Here is a 10,104-nt window from a genome sequence, read left to right on the forward strand (position 1 = left end):
GTGGCAACTCGAACCTCTGACTGCCTTTCTGACATATCTACATGAATGAAGGAACATCACCTCCAATTGAATTTATCCAAAACTGAACTACTGGTCTTCCCAGCCAAGCAAGCTATTCTCCACAACATCAGCATCAAGCTAGAGTCCCTATCAGTGGCTCCCACCAAGGTTGTAAGAAACCTAGGTGTCATGGTTGATAACCTGCTGACATTCGCAGATCATGTTACCGCTGTAGCTCGATCGTGCCGCTTCTCCCTATTCAACATAAGGAAGATTAGGCAATACCTAACTCAACATACAACACAGCTCCTCGTTCAGACGTTAGTAACCTCCCGTCTAGACTTTTGCAACGCCCTCCTGACAGGTCTTCCGGCCTGTGCTGTGAAACCGCTACAGATGATCCAGAATGCTACAGCACGTCTGGTCTTCAACCAGCCTAAAAGAGTACATGTCACACTTGTTGAGCTGCATTGGCTACCCTTAGCTGCTCGCATCAAATTTAAATCACTAATGATGGCCTTCAGAGTATTCACTGGTTCTGCTCCCATCTACCTCAATAGACTCTTAAAACCATACGTTAGCGCCCGCCCTCTCCGTTCCTCAAAGGAGCGCCAACTAACACGACCAACCCCCCGTACAGGTCAGTTGAGGCTAGTCTCATCTCTGGTACCACACTGGTGGAACGAGCTTCCAAGCAATATCAGAGCAACAGGAACCCTCTCCGCATTCAAGAAATCCTTGAAAACCCAGCTCTTCTGAGAGTATCTTTTGCACTGAATGTCTTTCTTCAATGCACTTATTACTTCCTGGCATATTGCACTTAATGTAAGGTATTTTGTATAATTTGTGCTGTAGGTCGAATGTTAGATCCTCTTTTGTAAGTCGTTTTGGATAAAAGCGTCTGCCAAATGCATAAATGTAAATGTAAATAATAATTAGCTTCTGGGCCAAAACATATATTGTAACTATGATGAATTGTATTAAGATTCCAAAAAAAGAATGTTGATATTAACAAAGTAAAACTCCACAACTAAGCTATACTCCACGCAAAGATATCCTCACTAATGAAATTAGGATGGGCAGACATTGTTCCAAAATGTTTGCAGGAATTCTACACAAAAAAGGCTTTCACATCAGTTTTAGGGCACTATTAGTAAGATATACATTCTAAATGAAGATAATTTACAATTTTGTCAACATTTTCTCAAAAAAAAAACCTATTCACCAGGTGTAAAAACCCATTTCCAGAAATCTTTAGATTATTGTAAACAGCATGAAAATTTTGGAAAAGTTCAAATAGAAAATTTCTCAACACGTGCCATTGCCAGTAATGTTTCTCCATCTACTGTCCAAAATAAAGTGAATTGATTTATGGAATCCAAAGGAATCAAATCAAATCAAATTGTTTGGAACCATTGTTGAATATAAATGATCTTCAAGTTCTCAGACAGCATTGCATGAGGATCAGTTATGCTACTGTGTTAAGTATAGCCACATAGGGCCAAGAGTCTGTTTTAGAAAACCATTGATACTTAACATTGCCCATTATATCAAGCAATAATAGGCAAAAATTCCACTTGCATATCTGCAACTAATTGATTGATTGATTGATTGACTGGGTGGCTCTGTAAATCTTAGCCTGCAATGGCTAAAATTTTTAATGGATTCTACTCTTTCTTGCAGTGTTTCAGGCATCAATTACCAGAGGCAGACCTTGGACAGTAAAAATATTGGATTTTTTTAGTATTATCAGTTAAATGACAAAATCACACATTCTTGTAGTTTTTGTATTTTGCAGAGTTTTACAACTTTTTTGGAAATGGGGTTGTAATTACTTGACACTGTATGTACTAAGCCAAGAGGAAAACTTGTGTCTAAATTTAAAATTTTGGAAATTGTACAGTTTTTTAGGCAATTCTAAGGAATGAGAGGGACATTTATGGGTTACTAAAATATGTATGTAAATAGATCAAGTCGATATAGGTTATTGTACTATATTCATAACACATTGCTCATACAAAATTATAATAAACATGAAATTACCTTTTATTAAATACAAATAATTACAGAGCATAAATATGCTTCAATTGTTTAATACATTTAAATACAGCCAAAGTGGTTCACATGCTTTTGTTATTTTTGCCAGTTATGTTTTTTCCTCTTACTGTAGCCCACAGCTTTTGATCTGGATAAATGAATTTACTTATTCACCATGATTATAGAGTACTTCCGAATGATTGAGGTAAGTGATAAAAATGCATTACGATTTTCTATGCCTTTATCTAAACACTGCATAATAATGAATAATAGCATAACCAGAATTAATAATATAATAACCATTTTAGAAACAATTTACCTTTTTTTAACCTGTCTGAAAATAAGAAATTTCTTAAAATATATATTAAAAAAAAATCAACCAAAGCTTAAGCAGATTCAGATAACATAATCCAAGACTACAACCCCTGGAATAAATTATGGAATCACCAGTCTCTGAGGATGTTCCTTCAGTTAAAAAAAAAGATAGAGAGATAAAGATAGATAAAAAAAAAATAAAGGCATTTCAAATGGCAACTTTCTGGCTTTAAGAAACACTAAAAGAAATCAAGAAAAATAATTGTGGTAGCCAGTAACAGATTTTTAGAACAAGCACAGGGAATAAATTATGGAATCACTTAATTGTGAGGAAATAATTATGGAATCACCCTGCAAATTTTCATTACAAACACTAACACCTGCATCAGATTAAAGCTGCTCGTTAGTATGCAGGTAAAAAGGAGTGATCACACCATGGAGAGCTGTTGCAACAAGTGGACTGACATGAATCATGGCTCCAACACCAGAGATGTCAATTGAAACAAAGGAGAGGATTATCAAACTCCTTAAAGAGGGTAAATCATCATGCAGTGTTGCACAAGATGTTGGTTGTTCACATTCAGCTGTGTCCAAAACCTGGACCAAGTACAAACAACATGGGAAGGTGGTTAAAGGCAAGCATACTGGTAGACCAAGGAAGACATCAAAGCGTCAAAACAGAAAACTTAAAGTAAACATGAAGAAAACATGCACATTTCCACAGTCATTGATAATATGGAGCTGCATGTCAGGTAAAGGCATTGAGGAGATGGTTGTCATTACATCTTCAAAAAATGCACAGGTTTACATTGACAATTTGGACACTTTTCTTATCCCATTTATCGAAAGGATGTTTGGGGATGATGAAATCACTTTTCAAGATGATAATGCATCTTGCCATAGAGCAAAATCTGTGAAAACATTCCTTAAAGAAAAACACATAAGGTCAATGTCATGAATATCAATCCAATTGAAAATCTGTGGTGGAAGTTAAAGAAAATAGTCCATGACAAGGCTCCAAACTGCAAAGCTGATTTGGCAACAGCAATCAGAGAAAGCTGGAGCCAGATTGATGAAGAGTACTGTTTGTCACTCATTAAGTCAATGCCTCAGAGACTGCAAGCAGTTATAAAAGCCAGAGGTGGTGCAACAACGTACTAGTGATGTGTTGGTATGTTATTTTGTTTGTCATGATTCCATAATTTTTTCCTCAGAATTGAGTGATTCCATAATTTATTCCCTGTGCTTGTTCTAAAAATCTAACTGTTACTGGCCACCACAATTATTTTTCTTGATTTCTTTTAGTGTTTCTTAAAGCCAGAAAGTTGCCAGTTGAAATGCCTTTAGTTTTTTGTCATATCTGTGATCTGCTTTTTTTTCTACAAAATTAAACAACTGAAGGAACGGATCCTCAGAGACGGGTGATTCCATAATTTTTGCCAGGGGTTGTATTAGTTGGAGATACAAATTAAAATGTTCTGTTCCATTGTTACAGGGGGATCCTATTGCATTTTCACAAGCAGGACTATGTTTTTTGTTTCTTCTTTCCTCTTAAGATCCTACTGAAATTCCACATTGGTTATTATGATGATAATGGTTCATACATCTCAGACTATAAATTTGTGTCCCGGCACTACATGACCCGGAAAATAGGATACATCTACGATGTTATTTGCTCCTTTCCATATGCAGTCACCGTCTTGTATCAAATGAATGAAATGGCACCAATGACATTCCTGCCTCTTTTGGTTCTTGCCCGGTCTTGTCACCTGTTACGCATTGTAACAGTATTAGTGTTCTTGTGGAAGGAAGAGCAGTCAATAACTACAAAGTATGTTCATTTCCAAACATTTATTTTATTAAAAAAAAACTGTTTTTAAACCAGTGCTTTTCTGTTTTGGATAGTGTGTACAGCCATTCTAGGTTTGAAATGCAAAATGCCTTTTTGAATGCCCTATGCTTTTTATTATCTCTCTTGTGGTGGCCTTCAAACAAATATTTAAGCAATAATACACTCAAGGTTTGTGCTATAATGTAAGCTATTGGCACTACTCTGCCTGTCTGTTGGCTATGATTGTGAAGATCAGTTACCAGGGCCTGTATATCATATTATAGCATAAATCTTGAGTTTATTATTGTGATTAAACCACAGTTTATCCCTGTTTATTTTTTAAGATAAAGATTTGTTTATCAACCTTCCACGAGGTAAAGTAGTTGCATTCCATCACACATTCCCTTTTGCCCATTTCAGTGGATCTTGAACGGGTTCTGTTCAATATTATTTATCCTTGGTTTTACTCCAGGGAGCTGATCCAGTTTTGATCGGAAAAATGGCTGTGTTATTCAGAGCTGAACCAGTTCCACGTGGATTGAAAAAGTGTAGGCACCATACCTGGCTTCTAAGTGTTGGTGTTGTCGCTAGGTTATATGTTGTTTTTGCAGAGTAATACCTGAAGAGCTTTGGTCAGAGTGTAATTATCATGCAATATTGGCACTAGTGGAATGTCTCTCAGTCAATGGGCTCTGAACTAACTGTGGTATAGTTTAAGTTATATAGCTGTAGAAATCAGGAAAAACTGAACTTTTATCTATTCATCTATTTATTTAACTAGTTTAGCTAGTTGCATACACTATACATTTTTTTTTATTACACTTACACTTGCATACACTTTTTTTATTATTATTACTATTATTTTTTTTTTTTTGCAGTTTCATATGCTTCAGGATTATCAAGAACCTGGTGAACATAATATTTTTTTGCACTGTGTTGCGGTGTGTTTTGTGGCAATTGTGATTTATTTTGGAACCAACACATGGGTGCAAAATCTTGGTAAGTTTCATGTGTTTGTATACAAACCACATTTTCTGACATGCAATGTATATGCAGTAATGTGCATTTAAACCCTATTTTATAATTGAAAATAAAATAAAGGCAACATTTGTGGAAGCTGTGATATATTATTATTTTTTTTAAAAGTATTTGCCAATTTGTCTCTTTTTTAATGTATAGTGTTTTATATATAGTGACTTATACTCCAGTATCACAACTTTACAGGAAAAGGAGTTTCATTGTTCAAGCTCAAACATTGTTACATTGTTCAATCTCTGTGTTCAACAATGTAAAAAATTTCAGTTTTATTTTGCATAGCCTGTAGTAAAGCAATAAGAACTATGTCATTTTGGTAAAACATAGTAGTAGCTTAGCAATAAAGCTTGAGTAGAATAACAACCACTTAAAGGTAACGTCTATGAGTGTTCTGAAATTGTTCTCTAATTTTTTACATTCGGAAGCTCTGTGTCTTTTACCGTGGAATGGAAAAATCCAGCTTTTGTTTTATAGATGGCTAAAGTTAAGTTTTATTCACTGTTTGAATTATCACAGAAACTCATTTGTTGCTCAAGTTATTTAGTTTTGTAGCATCTGTTTACTTTCAAATAGTTAATTTAGAGTATGTTCCATCTACAGCAAAAATAAGTGAATATTACCCATCTTTAGAGCAGGAGTAGAGCAATATCCTCATCTCAGACTCTTTGTTGTCTAAAACGTCCAGATGCTTTTTTTTTCTGCCATGAGCAGAGAGAGAAAACCTAGCGTACTGGACAAGATACTGGGGCTACGTAAAACAAATTAGACCAGACCGCGACCCTGAACTGGATAAGCAGTTTCAGACAATGAATGAAAACAAAAAAAAAGTGTTTTTGATTGAAATCATGAACGCTGCATTTAAATCCAAAATTGGTAATTCGTCCATTTTTCGCAGCATAAAAACTGAATTTAAACAAGGTTCTCTTTTAATGCACTCATGGTCTAAAATAAAAAAAGAGTTACTGGGACAAGGAAAGTAGACTCTTTCCATAACCTGTTGTTTAACATTATTTTCCTCTATCCATCATTTCAATATCTTAGTGATGATTGGGACTGGCCTTTGTGATTCACAATTATACACAGTCTTAACCCCTCCCAGAATAACAGAGGCTGTTACAACATCAAAGCAATAACCCCCTTTTTAAAATTCTTCATTACAGCTGAAACGTTAAATAAGTTGGTAACTCCAATTTTTTGAGGTTTAATGTAAATTTTCTGAATATTTAGTCTGCATAAAACCTGGCTTGTATGTGCAGCTCTAGGAAATGCTTGAAATTATATTCTCTCTTATAAAACTTACACAAACTTAAATATTTTTAGAGAAGCAGACTTGCTTCTTCAGTCACGTGGCTTCAAAAATATATTTGCATATTTTTGCATATTCATATACATTCTTTTCTTTCTGTTTTTTAGAGATTTATTATCCTGACATTTATAGATTTATATATGCTGTGTATTGGACACTGACTACTTACACTACAACAGGATATGGAGATATTGGTCCGAAAATGTTTGGAGAGGTTATTTTTCTCATATTTCTAATGATTCTTTCTAAAATTCATGTGAATTACAATATGGGACGCATCTATTCTACACAAACAAACAGGCTGGCACACCAGGCTACCTATGAGGAGAAACTACAGGTAGTTGTAGCAGTAGAATGACCTCAAATTATATGTATCTACTTTGTTTTTCCAGCAATCTATAACCAAAAGCATCTCATATGTGTGACTCTTAATTGCAGGCCATAAAAACCTACATGACAGATCAGAATATTCCATCTCCACTGCAAAATCGTGTCATCCAGTTTTACAACTATAGATGGACACGCACAAAAGGGATAGATTCAGAAATTATGTTCAAAGACCTCTCACACTGTATGAAAGCTGATATATTTCCAAGGTAAATATTGCAATCATTTATAAACTACAGTAAGTCATAAAGTATCATAAAAGAAACACTGATGCCTATGTAAGGAGCATGAAATGGTCATTAGTGTAATTAAGTTTATTCTGATGGCCCATTTATTTCTTTATATTGACGTAATTTTTGTTGAGTCAGTTATATATTGCCCTAGTATCTTGCTTGAACATTAGGGGATTGCCTGTTTGATCCTGGATTGTGCACCAGCCATCTGAGGTCAGCAGTCCAAGAAAGCAGTTTCTCTGCTCTCTTTGGGTCGACCGGATGGCCCTCATTCTCCCCTCATCACATAACATTATGCTAGTCCATGCAGGCATCTTAGCTTGCATAACAGACCTGGTCAATTGGTGTTCTTCAAGCACATAATATTGGGGTATTCATGTGGCATTCAAAAGCAAGGACAGTATTAGGTTCCTCAGAGGAAGCATGTCTCCTCTCTCATCTTAGTAGCATGGTGTTATTAGATGAGTCTTAGCAAGCTAAGGCCAGAAACTGGCAGGGAATACTGGGGAACTATTGAAGAATATAAAATAGTTTGAATATGGCTGTTAACTACATTAAGTTTGTCAGCATGAGACAAATAATATATATTTGCTTTGGTTTCCTCCCACAATCAAAAAAAAAAAAACATCAGTAGGTGGATTAGTGATTCAAATGTGTCCATAGGTGACAGTATGTGTGTGTGTGTGTGTGTGTGTGTGTTTGATTCACTGCAATGGACTAATGCCCTATCCTGGCACTGCCATCGTGTCACACTTGTTTTAATTTACATGACTAAATACTAAACACATCATTACTCATCCAAAATGTATTTGTGTTTAGTTAGCTAAATTAGTGCATTACGCTAATGGTTAATGCTCTTTTCAGATTTTTGACAGTAAGTTGATCAAATGGGAAAATTAATTTTGACCAACTTGATAATAAGTTTTTAGGGAAAGTGATTATTTTCTTTGTGTTATATTTGTATTGTGATTTGGATTATTTTGATTCAAAATTAGAATCACCATGAGTCACCTCAAGAAACATGATTTGTTTAATGATTTTTCAAACATCTTTCTACACCATCTTTCAACCGAAATGATCCTAAGAAGTTACGTCTCAGGTAAGAATATACACAGATCCTTAAATATCGTTTCTCTGTGTTTAATAACCACCTGCTGAATTTATAACTGTATACCAGGTGAATATATTCAAAGAAAAGGAGATAGAGGTGAAGGCATGCATTTATTAATAATGGGCAAAGTCAACATATGTTCAAACCAAGCTGGAACCGAATTTAATGAAGATCTTTCAGCTGGAGCAGTACTGGGAGTCTATTTACTACTGAAGCAGGAACTCTGCAGAGATACTGTCATTGCACAAAACTACGTGGACATATTTTTCCTCTCCAAAGATTCGTTTAATGAAGCTGGTTCATACTATCCGAATGACATGAAAAAACTGCTGGAGAGAGGCTCTAATATAAAGTTGTAGGACTGGATGCACATTTTCACAATGACTAGTTTTTAATTGATAGCAGTTAAAATGTACATTATATAGTGTTGTTATGAAATGCCATAATAAGATGTTATAAGAGGTTCTTGTTAAGATTTTTGTGTACTTAATGTCACCATTAAAATGTGAAGGAAAATGTGCCTTGTATCAAATCCCTGGGTGATTTTGAAAATATTTATTTATTTTTTGTCATTAAATGCTTTCAGAAGGTTAACAACAAATACTCAAATAAATTTTACATGCAATATATTCTAAAGCTTTATGTCATTATGTTTATGGCATTTTTTTTTCCTTCTTGTTGCTCCACAGCAAAATGCCTTTCCCCTAAAATTGTTTATTGAAATAACAAGCTCACATATGAACATTCTTAATGATATTATCACATGTACATGGTGGGCCATTTATATGGATACACCTTAATAAAATGGAAATGGTTGGTGATATTAACTTCCTATTTGTGGCACATTAGTAAATGGAAGGTGGGGGGGCTTTTCAAAATGAGTGGTAACCGTGGTGGCCATTTTGAAGTCAGCAATTTTGGATCCAACTTTTGTTTTTTTCAATGGGAAGAGGGTCATGTGACACATCAAACTTATTGGGAATTTCACAAGAAAAACAATGGTGTGCTTGGTCACTTTATTCTTTTATGAGTTATTTACAAGTTTCTGACCACTTATAAAATGTGCTCAAAGTGCTCTTCACACACTGATAGCAACACCGCAGGAGAAATGCTAGCACAGGCTTCCAGTATCCGTAGTTTCAAGTGCTGCACATCTTGATGGTATGGTGTGGTATATGGGGTACAAAGATAGTGGGGCCATTCTTCATCAATGGAAACCTCAATGCCACTGGATGCGAAATTGCTACATGATGATGTTATCCTCTTTAAGCACTGAAGCTGGCACGTTCCCTGAGCTTTTCCAGCAAGATGGTGCACCACCACATTATGGGTGTCAGGTCAGAGCATGCCTAGATGAACAGTTTCCTGGAAAGTGGATTGGTTGTCGTGGGCCAGTTAAATGGCCCCTAAGATCTCCCGATCTGACCCTCTTAGACTTATTTATGGGTTAACAGGAGTGCGGATGGGCGGTCTTGACAACTTTAAAATCCAGAAGCACACCCGTTACAACTACAACGCGCTCAACTTCAGACTCAGCTTCTTATCACTGGTAAAGACACGGCTTTCCTCTCAATCATTCCCTTCACAGTGCTTTAAACACCACAGAGTTCAATGGCGAAGTGCAGCAAAACGAAATGAATCATTGGATAAATGCTGGGCTTTGTCCCGCCCATCGGACGTTCGGCTTCTGCATGATGATTGGATGATCTGTCTGAGGCTGAATCCCTTTTTGATTGACAGCAAAATGAGCGAATCAGCGATCCTTTGGTGTAAAGATCCGTGGGAGCACAGGCGGACACACTTCACATGGGCCAAGGCCGTTTAAGCAGCCTAGCTCTGCTGGACATTG

General features: G+C 35.9%; 1 long non-coding RNA gene across 1 annotated transcript; it reads left to right on the top strand.

The window, feature by feature from the left end:
* The first annotated feature begins 7,043 nt into the window (after positions 1–7,043).
* On the top strand, positions 7,044–8,454 carry LOC136668887 (uncharacterized). Its single transcript, XR_010795541.1, has 3 exons — positions 7,044–7,120; positions 8,140–8,243; positions 8,322–8,454. It is a non-coding gene; the product is annotated as an uncharacterized lncRNA (long non-coding RNA).
* Positions 8,455–10,104: the final 1,650 nt, after the last annotated feature.

This window comes from Hoplias malabaricus, chromosome 15 (genome assembly GCF_029633855.1).
Source record: "Hoplias malabaricus isolate fHopMal1 chromosome 15, fHopMal1.hap1, whole genome shotgun sequence".
NCBI lineage: Eukaryota > Metazoa > Chordata > Actinopteri > Characiformes > Erythrinidae > Hoplias > Hoplias malabaricus.